Source organism: Penaeus japonicus, unplaced genomic scaffold, assembly GCF_977035675.1.
Source record: "Penaeus japonicus unplaced genomic scaffold, GWHDUDI00000001_assembly GWHDUDI00000009, whole genome shotgun sequence".
Classification (NCBI taxonomy): Eukaryota; Metazoa; Arthropoda; class Malacostraca; order Decapoda; family Penaeidae; genus Penaeus; species Penaeus japonicus.
In genome coordinates this window covers 27109290-27116789 of record NW_028234411.1, presented here as the reverse complement: position 1 = coordinate 27116789, position 7500 = coordinate 27109290, and positions in this window count along the sequence as shown.

Genomic DNA, 7500 nt, shown 5'->3' with positions numbered 1-7500 from the left:
TTTGTGTCTTTTTTTGCACGTCAATACTTTGTGATGTGTGGTCGTAGATTCGTTCACGAGCTGTGTTTTGTTTGCGTTGGTAGATTCACGGTGATTCAGTGTAATGAATGGCTCCCTGCGGTGGTTTTCAGGGATCTGTGTGCTTCATATACTAGAAAAAATTAGATTTATATTAATTTTCGCATGAAAATATTTTATACTTTTATATCATTTTATTCTTTTTTTCTTATTCCTAAGAATATATATATATATATCTATTTATATTTTATTATATATATATTTTATCTTTATATATATATATATATTATATATATATATATTATATGGTCAGATCAAACCCACTATACACAAAAACAGATTTATTGCGAATTGTTTTGTGTATAGAGGGTTCTATGCCATTATCAAACACGGACGTGTTTTGCAAGTCATATATATATATATATATATATTTATATACCCCCCCCCCCCCCCCCCCTCCCCACGACCCCTATATATATATTATATATCATATTATATTATATTTTATATATATATATAGACATATATATATATATTCTTATATATATTCCGCATACGCATATATATATATATATATATATATGTCTATTGTAAACATACAAAATACATACATTATTAAATATATATATTTCTATATATTTATATATATATATATATATTATATTATATATTATATGTATATATATATATATATTATATCATTATATATATATTATATTACTTCTATATATATACTACTTATATATATACTATATACGATATATATCATATATATTTACAATGCTAAACATACATATCATAGATACATATTACTATTTATCTATATATATATTCTAGTTGATTTATATATACCTATTTTATATGTATGTATATATTTTATATATTTTATATTTATTTATTTATACGCATATATATTTATATACTAGATACAGCATTTTTAACTTTTAGTTATTTATATATATATATATTTATTATATATATATATTTATTCTTATATGTATATTTTCTAGTTTTCTTATTATATGTATACATTATATTTTATATTTCACGATATATTTATTTTATATATATATATGTATATGTTATCCTTTATATCTATCTATCTATCTATCTATCCTATCTATCTATCTATCCTATCTATATACTATATTTAAAATCTACGCTCTTTATATATATATATATAGCTTAATATATATAATATATGTTTACTTATAAATATGGTATGTATATATACAATATATTATATATATATATATACTATATTACTATTGCTCTTTACTATTGCGCTAGATATGTACATTTTTCATATTTTTTTATATATATATATTTATATATATATATAAATATATATATTTATTTATATAATTTTTGGGTATCTCTACGTATAGTATGTGCGCGTACTGGAATTCTATATATATATTTCCGACTTATATATATATTTTTTATATATATATATATATATATGCATATATATATATATATGTACTATTACTATATATGTATCAATATAATACGATACATTCTATATCATTATATATTATATATACTACTATTTATATCTATTTAACTATATATTATTATGTAACTGCACTATATATGTATATATAGATCTCTATACTATATATATACTAGATTATATACTATATTATCTATATATATATCTACTATATAAATTTTTATGTTATAGATCAATAAATGTAATATATTTTACGACCACAAATTAACACCCCAAGTCCAAACACACACACAGTCTAACACACACAAACAACATAAACTCTACACACACACAACACAACACAACACACACAACAACCATATATAATATATATATATTATTATTTATATATATATATCATTTAATATATATATATATATATATATTCCACTATAAATATCTCTTATTTATATATTATATATATAAATATATATATTTATATATTGTATTTATATAAATTATATTGCATATTTATATATTTATATATAATATATATATTTATCTATATCTAATTTGTCTATGAATATATGTTTACATATTCGATCAACTGTTGTTAGTGCTCGTGTATTTGTAGGTGTGTGTGGCCTGAACAAAATTTTTATTTTTCCCTTTTCTAATTTTGAAGATAAAAAATTTTAAACACATGCATGAAATGAAAGAGGGACCCAACATTCCCTAAGTATTTTTGTCGACTGACTAATGAGATGCAAACATTGCATTGATTACGTAACACGGCTTCGAGCATCTACTTTCTTTCCATCACAGTGTAGATTATGTTAAATAAATGTGTATGGTGATAGTCATTTCTAATAAGTTTTCCTTATTATCCTTAACGAAACTAGTATCTATTACTACTTTTGTTGTTGTTGTTGTTGCTCATGACGCATTTTAGACGATTTTAGCAACATTCGTCGTTCATTCCTTTGGATCAACATATCGATCCTTTGTTCATTTTTCAAGTATCCTTTTTTAAACTTATTCTAAAAAAACTCGAATTTTACAACAATAACCCAAAACTTTCCCGTCCCGGTTTTTTCATGCCTGGTCTAAAAGCCCTGTAAATATGCTCTCGTTTCTTTTTTTAAAAAACAATTGATATAATTTTTTAAAAGAAATTTTTAATCCTCTCTTCCCCCTCTCTCTCTCTCTCTTTTTTTCTCCTTTTTCTTTCACCTCTTTCTTTCTCCCCTCCTCACTCCTTTTCTCTCCTCTCTCTCCCCTCTCTCCCCCTTTTCTCTCTCTCTCCTCCCCTTTCCCCCCTTTTTCTTTCCCCCCTTCCCCCCCCCTTTTCCTCTTTCTCTCTCTCTCTTCCCTCTCCCCTCTCTCTCCCCTCTCTCTCTCTCTCTCTCCTCCCCTCTCCTCTCCCTCTCTCCTTCTCTCTCCCTCTCTCTGAACCTACGAGCAGGGAAACGGGAAGCGTCCATAAGTAGCACGGAATAATTTCAAATGAAAATTTGAAATTATATTTTAAATTGTGCATGTGTGTGTGTATATATATATACTTTAAATTTTTATATATAAATTTTATTTTTAATATTTTATAAATATATTTTATATTATATATAAATGTGTGGGGTTTATATATATTTTAAATTAAAATATTTTTTATATATATATAAAAAAATTTTTATTATTTATATATGTATATGTAATATATTATATTTATATATAATATATATATAGAAAATATAAAAATTTTATAATTATACATAAATATTTATATTCATAAACACCCACACACACAAGCACACACAAAACACAACCCCACACACACCACACACACACAAATTTTATATATATATAAAATATATATATATTATTATTATAAAATATATATTATTAAAATTTTATAAGTATAAAAAAATATATATATATAAAAATTAAAATTTTATTTTATAAATTTTATATTTTGTAAATTTTTATATATATACACATATATATAAAATTTATATATATATATTTTATTTAAAAATATATATATATATATATTTTATATAAAATGTTTGAGAAAAACTTTTTATTAAAATGGATGAAAAAGCCAATTAAATCATAAAAATATATATATTATAAAATATAAAAAATTTATATATATATAATATTATAAAAATTTTATATATATGTTTTTAGATAACTTTCATTAATATGGATGAATAAGCCAATTAAAAACATAATTATATATAATATAAAATATAAAAAATATTATATATATAATATTATAAAATATATATATATTATTTTTGAATAACTTTCATTAATAGGGGTGAATAAGCCAATTAAATCAAATATATATATAAAATATAATAATATTATATATATAAAATATATTTTTATAATATAAATATATATATGTTTTAAAAATTTATTAAAATATAATAACCAAATTTTAAAAAAAATATATATATATATATAAAAATATAATATATATATATATTTTTTATATATAATATATAATATTATTATATATATACATATAATAATAAAAAATATATATATATATAAATATATAAATATATATATATATATAAAAATATATACATATATATATATATATATATATATATAATAATATATATAAAATATAATATATATAAATATATAAAATATATATAAATATAAAATATATATCATTAAAATTTTTATATATATAATATAATAATATATTTTAATATATAATATATATAAAATATATAAAATATATAAATATATAAAATTTTATATATTAAATATATAATATAAAATAATATATATATTTTAAAATATATATATAATATATATTATATATTATATAATATATCTTTTAAAATAATATAAAATATATATATATGTATATTAAAATATATTATAATATATATTATATATTAAATATATATTAATATATATATATTAAAATATATATATATATTTAATAAAATTTATTTAAAATAATAAAAAATTAAATATATAACAAAATTTTTTAATTTTTTTTGGTTAAAATTTTTTAAAATTTTTAAAAAAATTTTCATTTTAACCCTTTTTTTTTTTTTGTTTTTAAATTTTCTTAGTTTTTTTAAAAATTTTTAAATAATTTTTTTTTGGTTTTGCTTTTGAATTTTCATAAAAAACCTTCCTTCCCTTTTTTTTTTTTTTTTCTAATTCCTTTTTTCTCCCCCCCCCTCCCTCTCTCCCTTCCCCCTCTCCCTCTTCCCTCCTCTCCCTTTTCCCCTCCCTTTTTCTCTTTCTCTCTCTCTCCACCCCCCCCTCTTTCCTCTTTTCTTCCCTTTCCCCTCTCTCGTCCTCTGATTTTATCTCTATCTATCTATCTATCTATAACTTAATCTTGAAAACCACCTCATTTCTATAAAGTCTGAAAGCAACTTATCTTTATTTCTACACAACACTTTGCACAACTTTTTTTCGTATCCACCCAGTAGCCTTCCCCCTTTCGAGGTCATTACCTTCCCGATGTTCTTCGTCTATAAAATGTTTTGTGTTGGATTCATCAACTTTTGCTCATCATGCATGGCGGACACCACAAAAGTACTCACCAGCTGGACCGTATCACAGTGCAGCAGGGGAAGCAACTTTATTAAACTCATAACATGTGTCTGCTTTGATTGCAGCCGCAATGGAGACTCTCTCCCTCTCTCTTTTTCTTTTTCTATGTACATATTTATCATATATCTATCTGTTTATCTATCTATCTACCAATCTATCTATCTATCTATCTATCTATCTTTCTATCTATCTATCTATCTATCTATCTATCTATCTTCTATCTATCTATCTATCTATATATATATATATATATATATATATATATATATATATATATATATATATATATTTATATTTATTTAATATGTATTTATATATATATATTATTTAATTTAATAAATAAAAATATTATTTATATTTATATATTATTATATATATATAGTTATATTTTTTATGTAATTCTTGTTTATATCGTTTTGCTAAAATACATCTCTCCATTTCCCCATTATTCTAATAAAATTTTTCAAAAATCCCTTCTAAATTGTGTTTTTAGTTTCTTGGATTTCTTTATTTCATTTTTTTGTTTCCTTACCCACCCTGTTTTAAAATCCCTTTCCTTACTAAAAACCTACTCTTTACTTTTCTTAATAATGTTTAATCTTATGTTCCCCTTTGCGTTACATATTATTTTACGATATTATTTCATTTTCCCCTTTTCGTTTGTCTCCCTAATCAGAATTTTAATATCCTTTAAAAACCGTGTATGGTCAACTTTATCATTCCACCCCCTTTTTCGTACTTTAAGAGAGAGAGCGAGAGAGGAGAGAAGGAGGAAGAGATTGAGGAGAGGCGAGCTGAGAGAGAAGGAGGGGAGAGAGAGAGAGAGATAGATAGATAGATAGAGAGAGAGAGAGGAGAGTGGGGGGAAGAGAGAGGGAGAGAGAGACGAGAGAGGGAGCGAAGAGAGAGAGAGAGAGAGAGAGAGAGAGAGAGTGAGAGAGAGAGGGAGAGACGACGAGAGAGAAAAAAAAAAAAAGGTTAATATTTAATATATGTATATAATATTATATATATATATATCATACTATATATATATATTATATATTTATTCTATATATATGTATGTATGTATGTATGTATGTATGTGTGTGTGTCTGTGTGTCTGTGTGTTTATATACATGTTTCTGTGTATGTGTGCACAGATTCATACAGATGCACCTCCACACGCACAGACCATCAGGATCGCACGCCGACCGAGCCAAAACCGGCTAGACACACAGCGAGATTTTGGGTGAATGATTAGGCGATCAGCATCGGGTGCCGGGTCGCTGTGAGACATCATCTCTACTGCGGGGCGCCGGGTCCGATGGAATAGAGTTAGGTTGTTCCGATCTGGGTGAGAGTTGAAAGGGGAAGCGGTCTTCATTTAAAGTGGGGAGGGGGGGGGGGGGAGAAGCGGATGAGAAAATGGGGAGGAATGGAAGGAAAAGGAGGCGAGTCAGGAATGGAGACAAAGGTTGTCAGTTAAATATAATCAAAGAAACAGATACACAGAAAAGATTAAAAGAGAGGAGAGAGATATAGAGATAGACAAATGGAGAGAGTGAGAGAGAGAGAGAGAGATGAATAAATGGATGGATGGATGAATTGATTGATCTACGGACGAATAAATTGACGGATGGATAACTGGATGGACGGAAGGGTGAATTGATGGATGGATGGATGGATAGATATAATTAGATAGAGAGCGATAACTAAATTAAAAAGATATGCACATAGGTAGAGAGAGTGAGTTCAGCTTATTGGTAATAGATCATTTAATGGATAGATTTATCTCTAGAGAGATAGAGAAAAAAAAAAGAGAAAAATAGAATGATTTCGAGATCGAGAGGAGACTCTGTTGGCAAATAGCCAAATAGAAGAAGACAGAGGACAGGCAATAAAGAGGTTAAACGTGTTTTTCACCGCCTCGTTGAATGAAGATTCAGGGAATGCCAGCTTTGCCACTGCACAATGACAAATAATTTGCATGTAGATGACTTGTAAATTGACGCAGCAAGAAAGAAGGGGATTTGCCCTTATGCTCTCTTGCTCGAAGGGCCGGAGCGGCATGGGTATTAAGGAGGAGCAGGGACATAGCAACGGTGATGAGGATGGCTGTCTTCATTTCTTGGCAAGGAATGAGACAAAAATAAGTAAATGAGATGGGAGAGAAGTGCATAGTTTCCTATGTAAATTTATATATGTATGTGTGTGTGTGTGTGGCTGTGTGGGAAAGGGAGGGATGGAAGGATAAAAAGAGAGAGAGAGAGAGAGAGAGAGAATTTTATATATATATATATATATATATATATATATATATATATATATATTACCATATATAGATAGATCGATAGAGAGTGAGATGAGAGAGAGAGCGAGAGATGAGAGGGAATGAGAGGAGGGAGGTGAGAGATGGAGATGAGAGAGAGGCAACAGACAGAGAAGAGAGAGAGAGAGCGAGAGAGAGAGAG